General features: G+C 43.0%; 1 pseudogene; it reads right to left on the reverse strand.

Moving 5' to 3' along the window:
- Positions 1–10,752: 10,752 nt before the first annotated feature.
- On the reverse strand, positions 10,753–10,907 carry LOC121824185 (U1 spliceosomal RNA; annotated as a pseudogene).
- Positions 10,908–14,565: the final 3,658 nt, after the last annotated feature.

Here is a 14,565-nt window from a genome sequence, read left to right on the forward strand (position 1 = left end):
CGCAGTGTCTGGAATTTGCATAGTTGTTTATTCGCTTGCTTTGGTGAGGGGTCATTTCACTGTGGACTTCATGGTCGGGCAGACACCAGCTCATAGACATGCACCACAGACAGATATCTGCAGTTAAATATTCATGACGCCCCACATGAGCACAGGGTTTTCATACAAAGCAATGACCAGCGTTGTCATTCTGAGGCTTCATTCTTCAGGAAACACTGAGCAACGCATTATTACATCCACCCTGTGACAGACGAGTCCAACCCAGAGACTAGTAACAACAAATGACTGTACAGTGGGTGAGGGAGCCTGAAGTGCAGCATCCCTGCTCATGTGGCCCTGATCTTTCTTCAAACAGGCTTGAATGCCACGCTGAAATCCTTTTTCCATGGATGTCTGTTCCAAGAGAATGAAGTTGGTGAGCAGGAAGGGATTCAATGGGGGAGAGTGTGGTGGAGTAGAATGGGCCAGGGAGAAAAGGAAGTGCATTCTTCTTTCTATTTCTCTGGATTTTATTTTAGACATTCAGTTATCGTATCTTATTACTGGGTGTCCTTTAAAGGGCAATCATGCAACCTTTGGATTCCGGGTTTCCCTTCACTTCAGCTCATGTGTAATTTCTGTTGTGGGAGTTTAACATGGAAGGTCACGTACCAAAATGAGGAAAGGGGCACTCAGAATCTGGTCCATGACCAAAGGCTGACATAAGCCTAGGGAAATAGACAATGGGTGGAAGTCACATTTCAATCTTAAACTTGCAATTCCCAAGGTCTATTACGGCCACAGATCCCAACACACAGCCCCCTTCAGCCTTATGTTCACTTATAGATAAAGCAGTGCTCTTTGGGCAGAGCTGGTAGCTGTGATTAATTTAACTGAAATTGGACTCCAAGGATACCAACGTATTACTAGAATTCACATGAAAGCCATACCTTGGCTTGAAATAGACATGATCTGGGTGTTTTATGCAGAAAAAAAGTGCATAACAAAAATGCACCCACCTGGATATAGCCACCTTGGGTATATTAATGCATTCATTAAGCAAACACTGAGATGTTTCATTTTTATTTTTATAAACAATGTAACAGGTACTCTAGTGAACTGCAAGGACCCAAAGTAGAGTGATTAATTCTTACTGATAAAGAGTTTATAATTTAATGAAATAGTACAATGCTTTAGAAATTACACACTTATTACAAAAGATACTGAAAATCTAAGAATATACAAAATGCCTAATAACTACGGAGAGGCGGATACTGGGGAAAGATGGTTTAAGGACACAAGTTTCTGGAGAAAGGTCAGGAAACCAAGTGTCAATGTCAGGAGCAACATGGACAGCATGTGGAAAAGATGGGAGGTTGGATTCTTCGAAGAGTCCAAATTATACCTCTCCCACCTGACTCCCCTCCTTGCCTTGACTGAAGGTGCTGCTTGAGTATCGAGTCTAGGGAGAACCAAGGAGCCTGGCAGCCGGCCTTACCCAATCAGAAACCTCCAAGGCAGTGTCTAAACCCCTAGGAGCCAGGTCCAGGAACACCAGAAACAGAGCTCTCTACAGACGGTGGTTGGGGGTGGGCAGAAGCCCTTAAAGGTAGGAAAGCTGGTTGAGGCACACTGGCAAGATCTAAGAATTTGTCGAAGCCATATTTGAAGAGACTGGGTAGCTAAACAATTCTCCAACGTTTCAAAATATTTGGATAATTGATGAGCAAATGCATCCAGTGGAGCTCTGTATACAAGACTGTGTGTTGTGATGCAGGAGCAGGAGATTCAGAAATGTAAGAGAAGGTTCAGGATGTAGGGACTATCCAGCCTCTTCAAGCAGCTTAGAGCTGATGTACTTCAGGTTCTTCAAGAATGTTGATCTGTGAGTGTGTGGGAATATTAGGGGTCACTTCAAGCATAGAAATATGGGGAAGGAAGCCTTCTGTTATGACAGACAGGCACTGATGAACACAGGGATTTATTTGACCATCCCTGTGGTGAATGGAGTCTACCCGCTTACACTTTTAAATAGTTCTAATTAACAGGGGGATTGGCAGCGGCTGTCCAGGCTTGCTCCTGTGCCTGCGTCGAGGATGGTGTCTCACTGAGTGATGCTGCCATCCCTTGAACAGAACTTAAAGATGATGTGGGCATGTTTGACAACCTTCCTCATTACATTTCAAATCTCAAAATCACCTTTTCTTTGCTCAGGTTGTTTTTGGTCTTGGAAAAATAGTTCAAACCTCATGTTTTCCTTATTAACAAGGAGCCTCATGCTTAGTATGACTTCTTATGACTATGTCTGTATCAGAATAGCAACTCCACAATACTTACAAGGCCAAGGCTTGCCTGGATGGAGATTTCTGGTTACAGTTACTGGATCTGCAAGGGTGTTGAAATACATATTTTCAGCCTTGAACTTTCTCGGTGTTACATCTGTTTTCTGCCTTTCAGAGCTGAAGGACCTTGAGTATTTTGTTTTGTTTTTCATGTGTGCATGTGCATGCCTGTGTGTTGTGTGTTTCATGTATGGGTGTGTCTCTGTATGTAGCACGTGCCTATGAGTGTGTGGGAGTGTGCACAAAAGCAGAAACCAGAACAGGACGTCAGGTTTCTCCCTCTGCCCCCTCCACTTCATTACCTTGAAAGAGGCCCTTTCGCTGATTGGCAGCTTGCGGTGCAGGCTAAGCTGGCTGTTCAGTGAATGCTTGGCATCTGCCAGTCTCCACTCATAGGTGCTGGCATTGTAGGCACACCCGTGCCTGGCTTTTTACGTGAATGCACTCGAACTCAGGTCCTTATGCTTAAAGAGCAAGTACTCTTAACCACTGAGCCACCTCTCTAGCTGCTGAAGCTAGCCAAACTCTCTCAGGGCAATGCTCTGTAATTATAAAAATAGTTTGTTTCCCACGCCACCTCCCTCGCTGTCATTGCAGATGTCAGCGACAGCAATGTTGCAGCCACTGCCATCTGTATAGCTTATCCGCCCCAAGCTCTTCGTGATTTTGTTGAACCATCACACCAACCCCACGGATAACCCACTTTAAAGTGAGACTTGCTAAGTGTCAGGGAGATTGCTTTATCCAAAGTGGCGGACTAGCCCTTGACTCTGGAAGAGCAGACACTGGAGTCCCCAACTCCTCCTGGCAGGCAGGCATGTTGAGTCTTGTCACCAACAAGCTCTTTCCTGACAAATTTCAAAGCCAACATGTGCTGTTTACCGGAAATACAAAACGGAAAGTCATCAACCTCTTTAATTGTTCACATGTGAAATGAGAAGCCCAAGGATGACCTCACCTGTAAGCAGCGAGTTCTGGGAAGTGTGAAATCAAGGCCAAACCTCAACTACTCGCAATACAAAATATCTACGCATGTGGCAGGAGGGGTACCCACTGTCACGTCTTATTCAGTGCTGTTGCCTTCTGGTGCCTGTAAACCCAAGCTGAGTGACGGCCCTTCAGCTGTCTTCAGTGGCTTCTGAGTGACAGCCTCAAATGTAACAAGTGCCTTCCAAGGTCTGCATCCTTTGGTCATTGGAGAACCTGCTCAGGACACTAAGCATTTAAAATACTGTCTCTTCCCACAGGGGAGCAATCTCCCTCATGTCACTGAGCTGGGAAGAAGCACACACAGTCAGAGCCAGCCCTGAGGTGTGGACGCCTCACTCTATGCTCTCCTCATTAGGATGAGAAAATATTATCTTCAAGTTGTAGGGAGACTTTGTAAGGGAAAACAAAACAAGCAAGATTATTTTTGACTATGCAATCATTTCTGCTGTGCGAAGGGTTTCTACTTACCAGCATTCCTCTGAATTTTTGAATTTGTTTTAACTCTGATTCAAGGTTAAACTTGGAATCTGAATGCTATTAAATAATAAAATAAATTTATGAATAGTAAAACCTTGGGTTTTTTTTTTCCCCACTGGGATTAGAATGTTTTGAATTCGGGCCAACATTTCCTTCTGTCAGAAATCACAGATAAATTGAATTCAGCCTTAGCCAAACCCTGTGGCTTCCCCCATTACAAATACTATGTTTTATTTAGTTTTAATTCCCATTTTACATGGTCCCTAGCCTATCACATATATTCAGATATTTGGTAAATTTTGATAATGCTAGTAATTCTAAGGCATCTGGAGCAAGACTCCTGTTTAGGATGCAAAATTCATAAATATGAAATGCTATTTTTGCATCCTAACACCCAGGAGAAATGTAAGCGGCCACTGTCCTCATGTTAGCGACTCTGTCGGCTTTGTGTGTTACAGACAGACATGAACAAAACACTGGAGTCACTTTGTTTTGTAAATGGCAAGAGAAATAAAACCCGGAGCAGAGCTTATTTAGTTTGAAAATTGTATTGATCTCCATCTTCTCTTATAATGTATTAGTCTGGGCACTGAACTAACTTCCTCTTTATCCAATTACACAGAGAAAGAAAGAGAAAATGTACCCTTAGCCTCCCCGTATTGAAGTTCTGGTACAATTCTCAACTTCACATTTAGCAAAGAAATTACGTTCTCATGGACAATTTGAAAGCATTCACAAAAATTAATCAGTTTCAAATGTATTGCATTAAAAAAAACCCTATTGCCTTTTTTACTAGTACTGTAGTTTTTCCAGGTATTTCCATCTATCTTTACAGCTTCTCTCTCTAAAATAGTAAAATCCTGCGCTACAGTTTTGAACTTGGAATTTTGCTGAAGAAAATGTTTTTTCTTCAAAACCAGCTGCACCCATGTCTTCATTCCCTGCACAAAGACACAGAGCAGTCTCAGTTTTTAACCCCAGACCTCATTCCCTCCAATGAAAACCACGGAAGGGAATGGATCAATGTTTATTCAGTCTGCCCTTTGGATTTACCAGTGCTTTCTCTCTCCATGCTTCCGCGGTGAAGTATAATCAACTCCAGGATCTTTGATTTTTTACTTTCTGCTCACTCATTGCAAAGCACCCGAACATTTCAATCCTCAGATCACAGACGGTTGGGCAGCTCTTGGCTTTACTGGCGAAGGGAGTTGTAACCCCCACACCCATGGAGAAAGGACGTAAAAACCACAGTGGCCCTGCTTAGCCACAGGAAGGACTAGCCAAGCAATGCCCTGTGCTTCCACACGCTTAGTCCTTGATGGGGGGACTCTGGCTCTTGGAATGGGAACTGCCATGGGCTAGAGGGATGTGTTTCATTAGCACCCTGGTTCTCTAAGCATGAACACTGAATGTAAATTGTGCTCCTTATTCACTCTGGACCAAGGACAAGCTGCTTTGCCATTACTAAGCACTATCATATGAATGAATTTAAGAGGGAAAGTTGTATCTGTGGAAATATATTTGCCCAGATCACAATTTGATTAGCAATTAAAACCAAGTTTCCACAGCTGGTCCTGTGTGTGGTCAGCTTGCTCGTTCTGATGACTCGTTTCATTTGGAGTCCCTTCTGCATTGCGAGGTCAGCTGGAAGAGTCTGGAAAGGCACTGGGAATGAATGCCCCACGACTTCAAAGTCCTGGGGTCATTTCTTCCCAGCTTGGTGAAGAATCTCTTTTTCTTGTACCATCAAACAACAAAAGAACATATGCCTGCAGAAAGAAAGAAAGAAAGAAAGAAAGAAAGAAAGAAAGAAAGAAAGAAAGAAAGAAAGAAAGAAAGAAAAAGCAAGAAAGGAAGGAAGGAAGAAAGAAAGAAAGAAAGGAAGAAAGAAAAAGAAAGAAAGAAAAAGAAAAAAGAAAGAAAGAAAGAAAGAAAGAAAGAAAGAAAGAAAGAAAGAAAGAAAGAAAGAAAGAAAGAAAGAAAGAAAGAAAGAATTTTTTTCTAATGAGCCAGTTCAGCAGATCACATGATCGAGGAACGGGAGTAATTGTTTCTCAGGGACTTGGTGCTGATCCAGCCGCTTTCCTGGATTCCTACTTCTCTCCAAGTGACTAAACTTTAAGTTAAAAGTATGAGCTAAGTGTACGGATCTGGAATTCACAAAATTACTTCCTCTGACATCCTTATGCCTCAGTCAGAGATAATTTGATTATAATTGAGCTTCATAATTGAGCAACATGCAAATATGCTTTGTGAACAGATTTCCAACTACCAAAATACACTTTCACCCAAAAAGCAGAATGCACACGTGTAGCAATCCCCACCACCACCACATCTTTATTCTAACTTGATTGAAGAAATAAAATAAATAAATCAAAGAAGCCTTGCTGGGTTCTAGTGGGAAACACATTTCAAACTCCAGACAGGGAGGAGAAAGAGAGCAATTGTGATTAATCACATTCATTACCAAGTCACTCTTCTGACCAGCACGCGGTGTGGAAGGTCTCATTACTCCCTTCTGTAAGAAATGAGGGGAAAATAAGCAAGAAGAATGCGGAAAAGTCAAATCCTTGGGTACATGTCTGAAGCTGGTAAAACTTCATTAGTCAGGTAAGGCTGGGTGTCCCCTCTGGGTTTGCTGTGGGTACTGAGAGCAGGCACACAGTGACTGAATTGTTTCAACTTATCCAAATAGCATTGAAATGGACTTAATTGTTGCACTAGAGGAAAAACCGTGTGTCCCTAGAGACTATTAGTGGCATTTAAAAGGCTAAATGTATCATAAAACCTGTCTTTAACAGAATAAAATTGTACAGACCAACACAATTTTCGTTAATGTTTTCCACATTTCTTGAAATGAGAGAAAGAAGGGAGAAAGAAAAAGAAAGGAGAAAGAAAAAGAAAAAGAGACAGGCTGGAGGTAAGTGTCCCGAGTCACTGAATTTTAGGAGTGTTTTAAATATACAGACCAAAGAGCTTTTAAAAAGTTCAAAAAATATTTCTAAGTTCAGTTTGAATAAAAACATTCCAATCTGAGAAGATAAATTTAGTCCATGTTTCTTTCATAAAGTGGGGGTTTAAACAAGAGTAAAGTCCCAGCCACCTCCCGTTCTGAGCCTTCAGAGTCACAGTGGCTCTGTAGCCGGCCTCATTGACTATATTTTTTTTATTTAATTTTATTTTTCATTATGGGAAAATACTGTCCAAGGCAGTTTTCCTACGCTGCTGATGTTGTGCCTGCTGGACAAACACTCCACTTCTTCCAAGTGATATCCCAACAGAAAGGGTGGAGAAAGGCTGATAAAGCGTTGCTTTCATTCCACCAAAGAGACAAAGGGGGATCCCTTCTCTCTAGAGGGGTTCAGTATATAATGGGGGGATCAAGAGCCCAGACAAATGGCGGATCAAACCTGAACTATAAGAACAAATGTTTTGTTTATCTGTCCCAGCTTCTCACCCGCTGGTATATCTGGTATCAAGAAAGCTCTTTCAAATAACTTCTGTGAACATAATTGTTACGTTACCCATTTAGTTGCTATAGGAATGTATGAGGCAATGCTCTGTTCCCATTAGAGCCTGTGACTTTTTATACCTAACCAGCATATTCCTTCCCCATTTTCTCCCCTGGCCCTTAATGACCCAGTTAGGCAGGGGTTCAAAGCAAAACAAAACTGTGGGTATCACTTTGTTCTTTCTTTCCAGCCTGAGTTGGGATGTGTGGCTGGAGATTTCCTGTAACTGAAATTTTAGGATTTCTTCTGCTGCTGCAGTTTTCACATGATCCTCATTCAACTCCCAGGTAAGAGGAACAGTGCTAACTCTTTACTGTTTATCAGGAGACAAGCATTCAAGACCCGCATTTCTAAAAGACACAGAAAATGTGGCAAGTGGCTGTGACAGAGGTGTGACCACAGAGAGAGCCAGAGGCTGGCTAATGCCTGTTCTGCTGTACTACAGAAAAATCCCAGGCAGCACCCCATTTTCTTCTCCATTTTACCTTATTTTTACTTCATTTTATTGTATTTTTACTTTTGAGGCAAGTAAAAATCTCAGCTATTTCAGGATGGCTTTGAACTCACTATGTAGCCAAGAATAACCTTGAACTCCTGATCCTCCAGCCTCTAGCTCTTGATTACAGACATGTACCATTATATCCAGTAAATGCAGCGCTGAGGATAAAGCCCAAGATATTGCACATACCAGAAAAGCATTCTAGCAGCCGGAGCTACATTCCCAGCTCCAGGACCCCATTTTCAAGGACTGGCCAAAATCAGCTGTGGCTCTAGAAGTTCCATGAAATGACACTGTGGCAGAAGTGTGACTAGGTTAAGGGGTCAGGGAGCGGACAGCTTTTGATGAGAGACGGCCTTCTCTTGTCTAGGGGACAGAATGGATACAGGGCACAGGAATATACTTCCTCGTGTGGCTTTCTCAAGTCACACGTGAGCATGGAATCCTGGTGAAGCAGTGTCCCACAAGCCCGTGGGTTGTCGGAGCAATGGCGTTTGCAGCCTCTGGACCTGAGAACAGTCTTTGCACCAGCAGCATGTAGAAGGGGTCAGTGATGACCGGCAAAACTGGATCTGGTCGTTCAGACAAGTTGCCCTCCACCTGCCTGCTGCCATGCTCAGCCTCGTGGATCTTCTCCCAGGCAGCTCCCATTGCTATACCCGCTTGGGCCCACAGGAGCATGGGAAGCTCTTCACATTTCGTCTCCTCTTGTTTGAATTGCAGTGTTCCTGAAGCTCCCTTTTGACTTGTTTTTCTCCACCTTTATTTCTTCTTAAAAAAACAAAATACAAAAAAACCTTATTTTGTGTGTGTATGCATGAGCATGTGTATGTGTACATGTGCATGTGAATGCATATGTGTATGTGTGTGTACATGAATGTGGGGGAAGGGCAGATACCCAAGCATGGTAACTTCTGGTACTGTTCCTCAGGAAACAGCCCCCTTATTTTTTTTAAAACAGGGTTTCTAACTGAAACCTCAGACTCCCGTTCAGTTAATCTGGCTGGCTATCAAGCTCCCAGGATCCTCCCTTTCCTTCCTTCTCAGCACTGGGACTGCAAGCATGGACCACCATGGCCACCTTTTCACACGTGTGCTGAGTCCTAGTGCTTACGCGGGTCCTCTTCTACACCCTTTTAAACCTACTACTTTCTCTCCTCACACTCACGTGGGAGCCATCTCTACCACTGAGGCAGTCTCAGTGCTGTGGCAGGAGGAACAGTCCCGTCTGTCCGTCCACCTTTGCTTGTGCAGCTTGGCTCATCTCATTGTCTTGTCATCCTTTCTGAAGGAGAAGAACACACCTCTCTCCCTTCTCCATCCCCATATGCCTGGTGAAGGTGAGAACCAGGTCTCCTTCACCCTTGTAGCTCCCAGAGTGCCTTGGATGGGATCTACTTCTATGTGGCTCTCCATGGAGCAGGAAAGGACTCCTGTCCAAACCCCAGTCCTGCAAAACCTGCGTGCTTTTTTGTGAACCATGAGCACACCAACATTTACAGGATGCAATACGTTCTTCTAAACTCCCATAGACTCTACACCAACTCCTGAACCCATTCCTTAATTTTATTTCCTATTATCCAGGGAACACATGTTTTTCGAATTGATGGATTTAAATATACACTGGCCCTGAATTCAGTTGCTTTTCTTGCCAGTTTAGGGAGAGAATCAGATTCCACTATTCCCTATACTCTTATATATTTTCCCTGATATACACCATAGAAAGGATTTCTGAAAGCCCCTGAAAGACACGTAATAAATCCAGTGCGTCTCCTTTCTTACGGTTTTGTGTTATATTCAGAAATACGATAGTTCTGTTTCATATTTGTATTCCCTTAAGCATAGCATGTAAATAGTGAGTAAATATTTATTGAATTCAAGATGAAGAATGCAAGGAAGGGAAGGAGAAGGAAGAGAGGGAAAATGATGGGGGAGGACAAGGGAAGAAATAGTACATCATCCCCCATTTTATTTTAATTGCTAATGAGATGCATAGCTCCCTCCTCTTGGTTTCAAGGCCCAGTGGGGGCTTTGTGTTGTGATTTTCAGTATAGATTATGAAGAAGCCACAGGGCGAGTCACTGAAAAGGAAACTCAAAGGTTTCATATTTTAAGGTGAGGCAGGAGGCAGCTGTAGTTGTGACTGCACACTGCTGTCAGCGGATGAGATGACTTCTCCTCTCCTTTCACCGACTCCCAGGTATTTTAGTGTGAGTTGTGCACAAGTTCATTCTCAATGCACAGATGTCCAAACGAGTCTTCTTGAGGCACTCTCTTAGGCGCTTCCATCACCAAGGGTGTGTGGTGGTGCCTCATTTTCCCCACTGCTCTAATTAAAAAAGCAATTAGCTTCTTTCTGACTTCTGGCGAGGTTCTCTGGGTCAGGACAGAGGTGGCTGTAGAATCCCAAGAAGGTAAAAGAGCACCTTCCAAAAGCAGAATGCACCCCTCTACAGAGCTGAAGATTAACGCTGATCTTGCAGGGGGTGCTGCCTCGATGGGTGGCGAGATCCTGAAGGACAATCTCGTTTGTGTTGGGCAGCTCCGGAAGATGCATCCGCAGTCCCCTTCTACTTTGAAATGAATCAGGATGGCTGCAGCAGTGGAGCTCTCCAGTGCACAATCCCAGGCAGGTAACCGCTGGGCGGTTTGATCAGTGACATACTGTTCTTGCTCTCTCTAAAACCCTGTACTGCGAGGTTTACAAAAGGCTGTCATCCTGGGCTACTGTGTTTAAGCTTCAAACTGCACAGTTTTCAATCTTTGTCATTACACCCATTGTACAGATGAGACAGGAGACGGACTGGTGGATCACAAAGCTGGACTTCAAAGTTGTCAGACTGTGTGACTGCTTTCAGCATATGTGAGTTCTCAGTACAAATGGTATGGCCTATCTTTGAAGATTTAGAAAAATACATTGAAGATGTATTTTTCTTTTGGAAAATATTTGTCAGAGGGAAAAGCATGAACACAAGTCCCCAGTACCATAAGTTGTGCAGTCGGATGTTCTGTGTTTGGGGAAGTTGCAGGGCTCGGCATACAATTGATAAGCTTCACCCTGGGAAGACCACCTTCTGGATCATGGTATCTTGGCTGCCAGGTAAGCATTAGATAATGCCTACTTGAGTGACCGTGTCTTCTCACCGGTGTTCCTGGGTGTTCAATGACTTCAGCATTGAATCCAGAATCATGACCAGATGAAAAACAGTTTGCGTTTTCAGACAGTAGTTGGGGCTGTAGCTTCTCACCCCTCTTGTGAATATTTTCAAGGCTGCAGATAACTCAGCAGTGAGAAGATGTTGTGAGCCTGCGAGCGGAGCAGCTACTGTCCATCCACCCACTCCTGTCACTCACAGGCTCTTTCCTTTTGAGGGTTTGGCTGGTCTCTATCACGCTTCTCCACATCCCCCAGCTGTGGGGCTGAAAGGTGAGCCTGGTCCTTCCTTAGTAAGGACCAACAGTGAGAAGTGTCACTTAGTGAGTTGTTAGTCCACCCCATCGTCCTTTTCAGAGGAGTGCCCCTAACAAACCAGTGCACAGGTGAGTCGCTCAGACTCCTCACTTGTTACAGGGGACTTCACAAGCTTCTGAGCTACGTCTGCCCTCCTATTGCAGATAGAGTGAGGGGAGTGTGTGCTGCTGTTCTGTTAAAGTGTGTGTGTGTGTGTGTCTGTGTGTGTGTGTGTGTGTGTGTGTGTGTGTCTGTGTGTCTATTTGTCTGGGTATGTGCACTCAGGTGGAGGTACCCACAGTGGCCAGAGGCATGGGCTCCTCATAGGCTTAGAGTAACATGTGGTTGTGAGCTGTCCCACATAGGCACTGGGCAATGAACTTGTATCCTCTGAAAGAGCAGCAAAAACACAATTAACTGCTGAACTATGTCTCTATCTCCTGTGAATTGCTGTTAAAGCTACATATCTATTAATTGCTGCATTAGTATTATGCCTATTAATTAATAATTAGACCAATATGTTCATGATAAAAATAATTCTTGATGCAAGAAATAAATGCAAGTGGTCTGAAAGATCATTGGAGCTTGCAATCTCTAACTATATTAGAATTTTAAATTTGTGTTAAAATTATTTAGTATTTCTCTTTTTCTACCAACCAGTATCCTTCTAACTTAAAAAGTTTAAATTAAATACTTATTAATTTCTGTTAGTTACATGTGATAACAGGATTCAATGTAACCCTTCCGTACATACAAATAGCATGCACTGATCAAAACGAGCACATTTTTATTTATGAAAGTATGCTGCAGGAAACAGTGGAAAATGCACCACAATGCAGATATAAGTAAAAAGCTCCCATAATATGAGACATCCAAGATACTTCGACATTTCTTTGAGTCTTTTCTCCGTTTTATTTTTTTGACTTAAGATTTTCTTCTCTGAGACATTTTATATGTCAATACTATTGCATATCACATGGGGTCAACGGCCATAACTGTGTAACTGACATACCCTTAGATGTTTTTAAGATTCTGCTATGATGAATGTGTCCAAAAAAGCATACACACAATTTATTCGTATTAGTACATTCTAACATATGTTTGTAAACGTATCTTATAGAACAGAAGTATTTGTTGATACATGTCTTCCTATTATTATAAAGTATTGCCTGCATTTCTAAAACTATTTTCCCACACACTATTTGTCTGAGAAGATGACATTCTAGCTTGCAATGATAGCTATGTGCTTTTAAAAAAAGCATTATATTTTTGCACAACCAAGTGTAACAGTTTTTCTTCCCAGTTTCCTTGTACTTTTAGGTAGAGAAATTATTTTTTGAATATTTTCAGTAAAATTACTGCTTCACAGGGCAGACACGGGGTCCTGAAAGGGACAGCCGTGACCCTGAGTGACTTCAGGGTTATCGTCCTCACCGTGTTTGAGTGTCCCAATCTGTTGCTCCCATGCCGAGATTATGAAATAATTTTAAGCTCTCTATTTTCTCTTATAGTGCTAAAAATCTGCACAGCTTCACCACAGAAAGCTTGGGAGATGTTGTGTCTAAAGAACAGACAGAGCGGGGGCTGTCCCTGCGCGGGAGGGATGGCTATTACAGGTCGCTGCCTGGTCTTCCTGTGGAAGGCTCTGGACTTTTGCCCCACACAGGATGTTTCCTTCTGCTGCATCCCATCCACTGAGCACTCCACCGGAGCATCTCCTGGACCTCGTTGAGCCGTCACTTTTGAGAGCTGAGGTGTATCATCACGAATTCAGCTTGCTGTTCCATTTGCAGTGAGGAAGCTGCTTCCGGTATTTCAGTTTTAAGAACAATGTAAAGGACGTCCTTGAAAACGTATGTTTTAAAGCATGACTATGTTTTTGAGGAATACTTCTAATGTGGAGTGTTGAGACCGAAGGCTATGAATTATGTAACTTTATTCCTATTTTCAACTTAGTTATGCGCAGGGTTAGAGTGTACTGTCTGTTTGCAAAGTTCAGCTTTTCAATTTTAGTTTGACTAAACATGGTTCAATCATTAAAATGTGTATGTGTAATAATATTTTAGTTAAAATGTGTGTCCCATGAATTCTTTATGTTTTACTGTCCTCTATGGTTAAAGATCTTTTTTCCCAAAGGAAGGGAGAAATGGCATAATTAAATTATAATCATATATATATATATATATATATATATATATATATATATATATATGATGAAAGAAAAAATAACATCTCTTTCCTACCTGCCATTTTACTGAAAAGGTAAACTTCAAATTTTATCCATGTAGCTGTGGATATCACATTGTGTATTTTTATCCAAATAAGCATTATTAACAGCTTGTTTTAGAGTTTCTTTCATTAATTTTACATGTGGAAAAGATTTTTTTGAATCTGAGATTGTACAGACATTCACCCCTCCCCCAGCTGTATTATTTTCCCCCTTCTTTTCCATTTTAATTTGATTTATTCAGAACTCTTTCCGGTCTACAGTGGGGGCAAACTCTGTGTTTCCTCCACTTTTTAGTCATCCTCCAAGCCACTCTTCCCTCCCTTTCCTTCCGGTGGTCACTGCAGCGTCACTCTGGGGGCCCTTGCTGCATTTCACTCTGGCTTCACCCCCCCACCCCCAGCTTTATTTGCTTCGATGACACACAAGGATAAAATATTTTATCCTTAAGATAAAATAGAGCTTAAGGCATCAAAGCAATGCACACAGCTTAATCGAAGGGCAGACACAGCTGCCCTCGTGGCCACAGCTGCCTGTGAGCCACGGTGGGAAGGTCCCTGCTGACGGGTGGATCGGGAGTTGACCACAGGAGTGACTTTCAGGAGGAGAAAAGTGCTCTCGTGTTCTCAGACAGATGGAAGGTGGGAAGGCCGGGACTCCGAGGCCTAGATTAGAGAAAGCTGAGAGGAGGCCTGGCCACTGCCTCCACATCGTGCAGGGAACGCGTGCTCAGCCTGACCCTCTGCAGAAAATGGCCAGGTTTCCGGGGCAGAATACCCGGTGGACACACAGCATTCAGGTATTTGGAAGATCGATGTCTCTTCTTGCAAACGCTGCGTTCTTTCCCATCCCTAGGCATCCCTGTCCTCCTGCCTGGCTGTTCAGGTATTCCTGCTGCGTCGATGCCCAGCAGAATGGCTGTGTTCTCCATCTACCAACTTTGCACTGCCCTCCCTGCTTTTCAGCAAAGCTTCTGCCCACCGGAAAGACTCTGAGTAGGGTTTGTCCTGTTCAGAGTCTGGACGGCAGTATTTCCCTAGCTGCCAAGTGGATGTCACAGTCTTTGTCCCTTGAAATAAGCTCTGTCT

This window comes from Peromyscus maniculatus, chromosome 19 (genome assembly GCF_049852395.1).
Source record: "Peromyscus maniculatus bairdii isolate BWxNUB_F1_BW_parent chromosome 19, HU_Pman_BW_mat_3.1, whole genome shotgun sequence".
NCBI lineage: Eukaryota > Metazoa > Chordata > Mammalia > Rodentia > Cricetidae > Peromyscus > Peromyscus maniculatus.